Below are 11,508 nucleotides of genomic sequence, written 5' to 3' on the forward strand. Positions count from 1 at the left end.
ATTCGTTACTCCACAGCTGGCATCATCTCACAAGTAACCCTGGCTTGTAACGCGTCCTGTTGTTTATACACGTATCGGCACATGGTTCACTCACTTGCTTCACTAACTTGTAATCTGAGGTGATGAGAACGGACGAGAGAGACAGGGTGAGAAATCTTAAACGTACTGTTAAATTTAGCACTTGAGCCGGAGCGCCACCTGTGGAGACTGCGGGAAGCTAGAGTACCGAAGTTGTGTTAATTCCTTGCCTCATATATGCAACATAGTTCAGTTAACTGTTACATGTCGCGCCTTAACCAACACCCCACAGGAAATTGTTAATACATATCTCTGTATATGGCGCATAAGTTTAATACTTGTTACCGAAAACGGAAAGGAACGGTGGGCAATGCTTTGTACTTATTGATGTACTTCAGAGCAGGGCGGGGGGAGGGATGTCTGAGGTCATTGCTCAATAGCGCAGAACATTGAGCGCTTTGCAGGGTTTCTGTGGTTGTAGTGGTTATCACGTTCGCTTCACACGCGAAAGGTCCCCAGTTCAATCCTGGGCAGAAACACTGTTTGGGCTTCAGTACTTCAAATGAATTTGAGACTCAATTTTTTCTGTTTGTGTTCAAGTGTATTGTCATCCATGTGTAATTATAATGAACATTCGCTTTTCTATCAGTAGCGCATTGTATTTCAAACCTGGCAAAAGTAAATTAAAGAAGAAGAATTAATAGTAATTATATTTAATTTACAGGAGAACATAAACGGATTTAAACCTAAGGAGGTTCGTGGATAACGTGCACTGCGTAACGAAGAATTAACCTTCAAACCTATTGTCATGTATTGTCGCATGAGGATGCATTGTGGTTTCAACGGAGCTCGCATCTCAGATGTTCCCATCTGGACAAACATCAGGAAGAATAACCGTGTGTTGCAAAATTTCAAAATTTTAAATTGCTTTCGTTTTCCTTCCCCTGTATTCCACTCCTTCCTCGTCTCACCATACAAACACTCGGTTCATATTCTCCACCACAGTATTTTAGGTTCCAACTTTTCAGTCTGCCTCCCCCACATCTCTCTCTCTCTGACACACACACACACTCACACACGCACACACACACGCACACACACTCACACACACTCACACACACACACACACTCACACACACTCACACACACACTCACACTCACTCACACACACACACACACACACACACACACACACACACACACACTCACACCACGCACGCATTCAATCTCTCTGCTTGTCTTTGTTTTCTCCGTCGCGAGCAGCATCACAGCCACCCCATGTCCGACACGCAAGTATTTGTTTACGCCGCGGTGGAAACGGTTGGTCACATCAACACCTAAGTCTGGTTAAAACCTTCCTGTAGAATGACGGTAATGTAGCACAAGGAAACGGGGTACTGTGGCACTGTCTATTTTGGACGAGGTGACGGTGGGAGATCGCATATCGGTACAGTATTGGGATCACGGTCCTTTTCAATATATCGAAGTTTTTGTGATTTCATGTAAAATTAAATCATGGACGAATATCCCACGCCTGCATAAATGTCAGTAACTAGCCGTGGAGGTTCTTCCGTAACTTAAACATCAGGAATAAATATTTATCTCGGAATATGCTCTGTCCCTGACTCAACGCGCAGCCCGTGGTAGAGTTACACCGAAATTAGTCCCGATCTTTCCCGGTTACACTCTTAACTCTATCACCTTATTAAAACCTTGCTGTCTGTCATTCTAATCAAACCGGCCACAATTATATTGTTTAACATTTCAGCATAATTACCAGTGATGCTTTACTGGATCCCCACAGTGATGTGAAACGTTGGAAATCGTATGCCACTGAAAAATGATCAGTGAAAATGTATCCTGGGATATCAGTGGAGTCCAGGAGAAAAGTAACACCTCGCCTTTGGACGTCAAGGAACAGATGGATGTATATTGACAGTGGTAATTTGTCCTGCTCAGCAGTCACGAGTTTGCATGTAAAATTCTCTGGCAACATTTCAGGTTTTGTGAATCTTCGGTCCGGAAATTGCGCCGCTTTTCCACCGCCTCATGTACCGTGGCATGTAAATGTTCGGGCAGCCCTGGTCAAAGATTGTGTTACTGTGAATAGCTCAGTGTAAAAGAGGACCTGATTTCCAAAAGTCATAAAGTTAAAGATGAATCATTCTTTTCATCATTTTAAGCACGATTAGTGCATTACTTTTTGTTTTGTACAATTTTCGAGTGAAAAAGGTAAAGAGCACCATGCAAGAGTTTGGGCACCTCAAAGATTTGAGCTCTCAGATAACATTTACCAAAGTCTCAGACCTTGCTTCGCTCGTCAACGCTATGGCTTGTTCATAATTATCGTTAGGAAAAGCCAGATGATGCATATTTCAAAGCTTTATAAGTACCCTGACTCCTCAAATTTTGTCCCAACAATCAGCAGCCATGCTCTTCTCTACTCAGCTGCCTAGCACTTCGAAAATTAAAATAAATGATGCCCACAAAGCAGGAGAAGGCTATAAGAAGATAGCAAAGCGTTTCAGACAGTTGTTTTCTCAGTTCGTAGTGTAATTAAGAAATGGCAGATTCGAACTCTGGACCATTCACCCCGTAGTCCAGCGCTGATGCCACTACGCCAACAGCCGGCGTCTTAAACACACCTCAAAATCCACAATGGACTACTTCAGGAGGCGCAAGCTGAAGGATTTGCATAGGCCCTCACAGTCACCCGACCTAACGTCATCGAAAATCTGCGGATGGACCTCAAATAGCAGTGCATGCAAGACGGTCCAAGAATCGCACAGAACTAGAAGCTTTTTCCGAGGAAGAATAGTAAAAATCCTCCAAACAAGAATTGAAAGACTTTTAGCTGGCTACGGAAAGCGTTTACAAGCTGTTCATACTTTCCAAAGGGGTTGTTACTAAGTACTGGCCATGCAGGGTGCCCAAACTTTTGCTTCAGGCCCGTTTTCTTTTTTTTGCTATTTTGAAAATTGTAAAAGATGAAAATAATTTCAAAATAATCTTGCTTAAAATATTAAAGAAATGTGCAGAAATGTGCAGAAATTAAAGAAATCGTTAACATTATGCCTTTTTCGAATTCAGGTCGTCTTTTACTCGCTTAGCTATTCACAGTAACAGAAAGTTTGAACAGGGTGCCCAAGCATTTACATGCCACTGTATCTCATGACGAGAACATACTCGGCAACGAATTTTCAGATGTAATATCATGTCGGGAATTGAATGGGTATGCACTTTGTTGAAGGCGTAGTCTAGATTCTAAACGGAAATAAATTCAAATATCGAAGGTGCAAAGACAATTGGGCGACCCTCCGCAGGATTGCCGAAACGGTAAATGCAGGCTGAACTGGTAGTAAATGCAATGCTAACATTCATTTGGATAGAACGAGAGTACAAAAGTGAGGCTGTAATGTTGAGTCTTATAATGCATTGGCCAGACAGCGCCTGGAACAAGATGAACAGTCTGTGTCCCTTATCTAAGAACTGATGCCCTGGCATTGGAAACGGTCCAGACGACGGTGACGAGAATGATCCCGGAATGACAGCTTTAATGTCTGAGGATCCTTTTATGGCTCTGCCCCTGTACTCGTTGAAGTTTAGAAGAAGAAGTTAGGGTTTCATTGAAACCTATCAAATATAGAAAGGCCTAAGCAGACTGGACATGAAAAGGATGTTTCCAATTGTGGGTGAGTTTAGGGTCAAGAAAGCACAACCTCAGAATATTAGGACGCCCTTTAGAACAGGGATGAGGAGAACGTTTTGTCACCAGAAGGTTATGGATATATGGAGTTCATTGGAAGGATATCTGTGGAGCCAACTCAATTGGTATTTTTTTTCTAAGCTTCATTACCTATGCAGGAAGTTCTTAAAATACCCTTTTATATCCGCCTCCACCATCGTCCACGGCAGGCCCATTCCATGCACTCACAACTCTCTGCGGAAAAAAAAATCTCTGAACCTGACATCTCCTCTGTACCTGCTTCCAAGCACCTGAAAACTGTGCCCTCTCGTGCTAGCTATTTTCATCCCTGGATAAAAGCATTTGACTATCCACATGATCAATGCCTCTCATCCTCTTATACGTCTCTATCAGGTCCCCTGTCATGCTCCGAGGCTTCAAGGAGAAAAGGCCGAGTTCACTCAACCTATTATCATAAGGCATACTCTCCCATACAGGCAACATCTTTGTAAATCTCCTCTGCATTCTTTCTATAGTTTCAGCATCCTTCGTATAATGAGGTGACCAGAACTGAGTAGTTACTCGTGCGGTCAGACGAGGATCCATTTTAAAGTGTAACTTTACCTCTCGACTCTTAAACACAATCCCATTTTTAAGCGGAGATTGACAGGGTTCTTGATTAGGAAGCGTGTCAAAGGTGACAGCAAGAATGCAGAAGAATGGCATTGAGAGTGACAATATATCAGCCATGATGGATGGACGGAACGGCTGAATTCTGCATCTATATCTTCTGGTTTTATAGCCATATTTATTAACAAACTTTCATAGAAAAACTTTGATTTTCATTATACTCAGCCAAGCACTGTGTGACAAAGGTGTGAAAGCTCGGAATTCTAGTAAGTGATAACTTCAATATTTATCCCCCCAGAATAAGCCTGTCAGGACTAGGATGGTATTCGAATCCACGCGTGCAAAACACAATGGATTAGTAGTACCTTGCCTTAACTTCGCGGCCACCTCGTCAGGTGTGCAACCGTTTGTGTTTTATTGTTATGAGTTTCTTTCCAATCACTTGCAATACCTATTTATGTTTCACACGTTTGATTTCATATTCCAGTTCTATTGTCCTTGGCTGCCATGGTTTCCAGAATTCCTGGGCATTGATAAGGAAGGCTTTGAGCGATATGCCCCAAATACAGGAGAATCAAACTATCTTTTATAGGCCCCTCAGACGCTCTGATCGTGCTGCGTTAAAAGTATCGATCCCTTCCAGTTCAATTCAGTGAACCTGTGAGTATTTTCAGTTGTGCAATGAGCAGTGGACAGGTGTGCAAATTTCTGAGGTCCATTTTTAACTGGTTTATACCTTGAAACCACTACATTATAAAATATGCTAAAATTTCCACGAATCAGGCATTTTAAAATGGAGGGTGTAAAAAGAAAGACATTAAATATTCTTTATTAGATTGTCTTAACTTTCTTAGTTACATCCTCCACATAAACAAGGAGCAAAAATTCTTCCGTTATATATCAGTCTAAATGTACAATGCACGAATTTATAGTAATTTATAATATATATATGTACAACTCTATAGTCAATATAACATAGATATACAGCTGTGTCAGCATGAATTAACCAGTCAGATGTCCTGGTGGAAGAAGCTGCCTTGGAGCCCGTTGGTCCTGGCTTTTACGTTGTAGTTCCGTTTCCTGGATGGTAGAAGCTGGAAAAGTTTGTGATTGCGGTAACTGGGGTCTCGAATGGTCTTTCGGACGCCTTATACACACTCGTCTCTGTAAATGTCTTGAATAGTGAGACGTACACATCTATAGGTGTGCTGGTCTGTCCGCAGCGCTCTCTGCAGGGTCCTGCGATTGAAGGAAGTACAGTTCCCAAAACAGCCAGTCAGGATGCTCCCAAATGCGCCTGTAATGAAAGTTCTTAGGACCTCTATCGCCGTTCTCCCAGTGCAATACGTAACGTTTGGATCCTGAAACCAAATGGGCATAAATCGATCGTGTAGTTTGCACGAAAAAAAAACCTTCGGAATTTTCGTCAGTATAACACTGAAGAAAACGACTGTTCGGTCTGTCATTGACATGACCGATAGATAGTCGGTGATAGTTTTAGAGATTGCAGTCTTACCCCGCGATGACAATAGACAATAGGTGCAGAAGTAGACCATTTGGCCCTTCGAGCCTGCACCGCCATTTTGAGATCATGGTTGATCAACTACTATCAATACCCCGTTCCTGCCTTGTACCCATATCCCTTGATTCCCCTATCCATAAGATACCTATCTAGCTCCTTCTTGAAAGCATCCAGAGAATTGGCCTCCAGTACCTTCCGAGGCAGTGCATTCCAGACCCCCACAACTCTCTGGGAGAAGAAGGATTTCCTTAACTCTGTCCTAAATGACCTACCCCTTATTCTCAAACCATGCCCTCTGGTACTGGACTCTCCCAGCATCTAGAACATATTTCCTGCCTCTATCTTGTCCAATCCCTTAATAATCTTATATATTTCAATCAGATCCCCTCTCAATCTCCTTAATTCCAGCGTGTACAAGCCCAGCCTCTCTAGCCTCTCTGCGTAAGAAAGTCCAGACATCCCAGGAATTAACCTCGTGAATCTAAGCTGCACTTCCTCTACAGCCAGGATGTCCTTCCTTAACCCTGGAGACCTAAACTGTACACAATACTCCAGGTGTGGTCTCACCAGGGCTCTGTACAAATGCAAGAGGATTTCCTTGCTCTTGTACTCAATTCCCTTTGTAATAAATGCCAACATACCATTAGCCTTCTTCACTGCCTGCTGCACTTGCTCATTCACCTTCAGTGACTGATGAACAAGGACTCCTAGATCTCTTTGTATTTCTCCCTTACCTAACTCTACACCGTTCAGATAATAATCTGCCTTCCTGTTCTTACTCCCAAAGTGGATAACCTCATACTTATTCACATTAAACGTCATCTGCCAAGTATCTGCCCACTCACTCAGCCTATCCAAGTCACCCTTAATTCTCCTAACATCCTCAACACATGTCACACTGCTACCCAGCTTCGTATCATCAGCAAATTTGCTGATGTTATTCTCAATGCCTTCATCCAAATCGTTAACTTAAATGGTAAACAACTGTGGTCCCAATACCGAGTCCTGTGGTACCCCACTAGTCACCACCTGCCATTCCGAGAAACACCCATTCACCGCTACCCTTTGCTTTCTATCTGCCAGCCAGTTTTCTATCCATGTCAATGTCTTCCCCCCGATGCCCTGAGCTTTGATTTTACCCACCAATCTCCTATGTGGGACCTTATCAAATGCCTTCTGAAAATCGAGGTAAACTACATCCACTGGATCTCCCTTGTCTAACTTCCTGGTTACATCCTCGAAAAACTCCAATAGATTAGTCAAGCATGATTTACCCTTGGTAAATCCATGCTGGCTCAGCCCAATCCTATCACTGCTATCTAGATATGCCACTATTTCATCCTTAATAATGGACTCTAGCATCTTCCCCACCACCGATGTCAGGCTGACAGGTCGATAGTTCTCTGTTTTCTCCCTCCCTCCTTTCTTAAAAAATCGTGTATAAATCCATCAAGCCACCTCTCACCCTCCAAAGAGATAAACCCAGTGTCGCTCTAGAGCTTTCCAAACTAGACCGAATCGATTTTCCCTTCGCAGCAGCAACGTATCTACCTAGATAAACATCTCTATCTTCTCACCATTGTATCATTGAATAATCAATTCGAAGAGTTTAAATTTTTTTTTGAAATACCCATACAGAGATATGAAAAGTATTCGGCCCCATAGAAGTTTGAATGTTTTATTGTTGTACAGCACCAGATCAAGATGGATTCAATTTGGATTTTTTAACACTGATGAACAGTAAACTTCTCGTCAGGTCAAAGTGCAAACAGATCTCTACAACGTGATCTAAATTGATTACGAATATAAAACACAAAATAGTTGTTTACGTAAGTATTCGCTCCCGTCAAAATGGCACACCATATCATCACTGCTACAGCCAGTTAGTTTCAGAACTCAAATTATTAGTTTACTGGCGATAACCTCTACGCAGTCAACGTGCTTCAACCGATTGTAGTAACAATACACCTACCCTGATAAAACTACATCATGAATCCAAAAGAACACTCCAAGCATCTCCGCGAAGAGCTTATTGAACAGCACGCCTGGAGATGGATATAAGAAAATTCCCAAGTCACTGAGTATCCCTTAGAGGAGAGTTAAGTCAATCATCAAGAAGTGGAAACAATATGGGACAATTCCAAATTCCCCCTTGAGCAGGCATTGCTCAAAAACTGAGTGATTGTGCAAGAACGGGACTATTGAAGGGAGACCGCGAGGGACCTCTGACAACTCTGGAGGACATACAGCTTCGGTGGCTGAGATGGTAGAGAGTACGCATACAACTGTTGCCTGGGTGGCTCACCAGTCGCAACATTATGGGAGAGTGTCAAAGAGAAAGACACCGCTGAAAAAAAACTCACTTGAAATCTCGGCCATAGTTGCAACAGGACATGTAGGACACTAAAGTCTGTGATCAGACAGACTCAAGTATGGAGAGAGAAGCTCAAGGGTAAGAGGGAGAAGAGGGAGACTGTTGTGCACAAGCGATAAGAGAAAGGCTGGGAGAAGCGACATTGGGGTGGAAAGATACCGGAGAATGTGAGTGTGACTGGGGTAGAAGAAAGAGAGTGTGGTAGGGAGGGACTGGGGTGAAAGAGGGGTTAGTAGGATCCCCGAAGAGAGGGATGGAGGGTAAGTGAGACTGGGAGACAGGAAGACAGGAGGAGCGACGGGGAAAAGGACGGGGTAGGGATCACCGGGGAGTTAGTGATACTGGAGAAGAGAGAGCGATACGGGGATATAGAAAGGGTGAGAGAGACTGGGAGAGAGACTGGAGGATGAAAGAGACAGGAGGTGAAACAGGTACTGAGGTAAGATAGGGACTGACGCGTAAGAGGAAAATTGTGGAATGAGAAACTGGGCTGTGGAAAACGGGGAGAGACTATACCGCTGCTATACCGCTAGTAGCGTCTTCTACAGTGAAGACAGATGTAAAATACTTATTCAGTTCGCTCGCCCCTTTCCTGTCCTGCTATTGCTATTCTCCAGCATCGTTATTAAGCGGTCTGATGTCCAATATCGCGACTCATTTATCTTTCATATAGCTGAAGAAACTTTTGCTATCCCCTTCAAATTGTGGGCTAGCTTACCTTCGTATTCCATCATTTCGAAGTCATCATATCTTAATTACTTCGTTCGTTGCCTTCTGCTTTCAACGAGATTACCTCTACCTTATCACTTTTCCTCGATAAGGTATGTCCTCTCTCTGGGTTTTATGTTGGCTTTGACTTCTCATGATAGCCACAGTTGTGTCATATTGTCTTTAGAATACATCTTCATTTTCCGATGTACATATCATTCGCATTTCCAAATGCTTCCAGAAATCCCAGCCGTTGCTGCTGTGCAGTCATCCCTGCCAGTGTTCTTTTCCAAGCAATATTGGCCACCTCCTCTCTCAAGACTGTTTAATTCACTTTGCTCCGCTAATACATCTGACTTCAGTTTCCCTTTGTTAAATTCCAATTTGCATTTTATCACCTTATCAGGTGGACCCGAGGGAGAGATAGATGTGGAGAAAGCCAGAGGAGAGAAACATAGCGGAGAGAGACGAACAGGAAGTGAGATGAGCGTAGAAATGAAAAACGAATAGGTAGGGATCAGCGGAGAGAGAGGGAACCAGCGAGAAAATAAGACGGGATTGTGGAGAGAGGCAGGGTGAAACAGAAAAGGTTGATAAAGTGTCGTGGTAGCGGGAGACAGGGAGAAACAGATAGTGGTGGGGGAATAAACGAGGGAGACAGATTGAGGGGACAAAGAAACTGGGGAAGAGAGACTGGGGTATGGAGAGAGAAACTGAGGGGGACGAGGGAGACTGCTGTGCGTGGGATAAGAGTAAGGCTTGGAGAAGCGACAGTGGGGCAGAGTGAGAGACTGGGGAATGTTAGCATGACTGTAAGGAGAAAGAGAGTGTTCGAGAGATTGTGTAGTAAAAGACGCGGTAGTGAAGATTCGGGCAGAGAGAGAGAGAGAGTGGGTGAGCGATATTGGATTGAAAGACTTTTAGTGAGGGTCCCAGTACGGCAATCAGAGAGAGAAAGACAGGGGGAGAGAGACGTAGAGTAGGACTGCGTAGAGAGCGCTAGGGGATTTAGTGATACTGGAAAGAGAGGGAGACACGGGGAGGGAGACAAAGTCCGAGAGACTGAGGGAGAGACTGGACAATGAGAAGGACAGAGTGCGAAACTTGTACTGAGTTTAGAGAGATACTGAGGAGTAAGAGACAGATTGTGGAAAAATAAACTGGACAAGGAATGATGACTGGACGAAAGAGAGAGATAAGGTGATGGGGAGGGTGCGAGACGGCAGAGAAGACGAGGGGAAAGGGGGAGGGCCAGAGAAGACGGGGGCGAGAGAAAGATTGGGTAAGAAGCATGCCATGGAACCATTCTGGGGGAGAAAGAGACCTGTGTGAGAGAGAGACAGCTGAGAGAGTGGTCGGGAAGGGAGGCTGGGGAGGGAGAGGAAGACTGGGTAAAAGCGATTGGACGATTTGGGGATAGAAAGACAGGGTCGAGGAAGAATCTGGGAGGGAGAGAGACTAGAGCTGAGAGTGGAGAAGTGAGACGGGAGAAAGGCTGGTGAGGTACGAGAGAGCAATGAGGAGAATGTGATCGGGAGAGAAGGACCTGGGTTAGAGAAAGGACAGGGTGATGAGAAACTTCGGAAGGGTAGCGAGTTCGGACTTTGGGGAGCGCTAAGAGAGCGCTGGGAAGAGACCGGTGGGTGGAGAAAAGACACTGGAATGGTATAAAGACAGGGAGAGAGAGAGATGGGAAAGAAACACAGTAAAGAGAGACAATGTATGGCTGGATGGGGGAGAAAGAACCTGGAGGAAGAGTGAGATGGGGATGTACAGGGAGACAGGAATGAGAAAGAGACCGGAGTTCGGCAGAGAGACGGAGGAGAAACATTGGGGACAGCAAAGTTCGCGATGAGTGTTTGTGGGCAAGTGTGAGCGAAAATCCAGAAAAATGTACCGTGAGGGGCTAACATAGAAACGTAGAAAACCTACATCACCTTCGGCCCACAAAATTTACCCGAACATGTCCAAACCTTCGAAATTACTAGGCATACACATAGCCCTCTATTTTGTTAAGCTCCACGTACCTGTCCAAAAGTCTCTTAAAAGACCCTATCGTATCCGCCTCCACCAACGTTGCCAAAAGCCCACTCTACACATACACCACTCTCTGCCTAAAAACGTACCCCTGACATCTCTGTACCTATTCCCAGCACCTTAAACCTGTGTCCTCTTATGGTAACGATCTCAGCCCTGGGGATAAACCTCTGACTATCCACACGATCAATGCCTCTCATCATCTTGTACACCTCTATCCAGTTACTTCTCATCCTCCTTCGCTCTAAGGAGAAAAGGCCGAGTTCACTCAAACTATTCTCATAAGGCATGCTCCCCAATCCAAGCAACATCCTTGTAAATCTCCTCTGCACCCTTTCTCTGGCTTCCACATCCTTCCTGTAATGAGGCGTCCAGAAATGAGCACGGTACTCCAAGTGAGGTGTGATCAGGGTTCTATGTAGCTGCAACATTACCTCTCGGCTACTAAAGTCAGTTTTAAGACTAATGAAGGCCAGTACACCGTATGCCTCATTAACCCTAGAGTCAACATGTAAGGGTCCCAGAACAGAACCC

The 11,508-nt window shown here is 44.3% G+C and overlaps 1 non-coding gene across 1 annotated transcript; it reads left to right on the forward strand.

Moving 5' to 3' along the window:
- The first annotated feature begins 483 nt into the window (after positions 1-483).
- trnav-cac (transfer RNA valine (anticodon CAC)) lies at positions 484-557 on the forward strand. Its single transcript has one exon. It is a non-coding gene; the product is annotated as a tRNA-Val (tRNA).
- Positions 558-11,508: the final 10,951 nt, after the last annotated feature.

The sequence above is a fragment of the Hemitrygon akajei genome, unplaced genomic scaffold (genome assembly GCF_048418815.1).
Source record: "Hemitrygon akajei unplaced genomic scaffold, sHemAka1.3 Scf000098, whole genome shotgun sequence".
NCBI lineage: Eukaryota > Metazoa > Chordata > Chondrichthyes > Myliobatiformes > Dasyatidae > Hemitrygon > Hemitrygon akajei.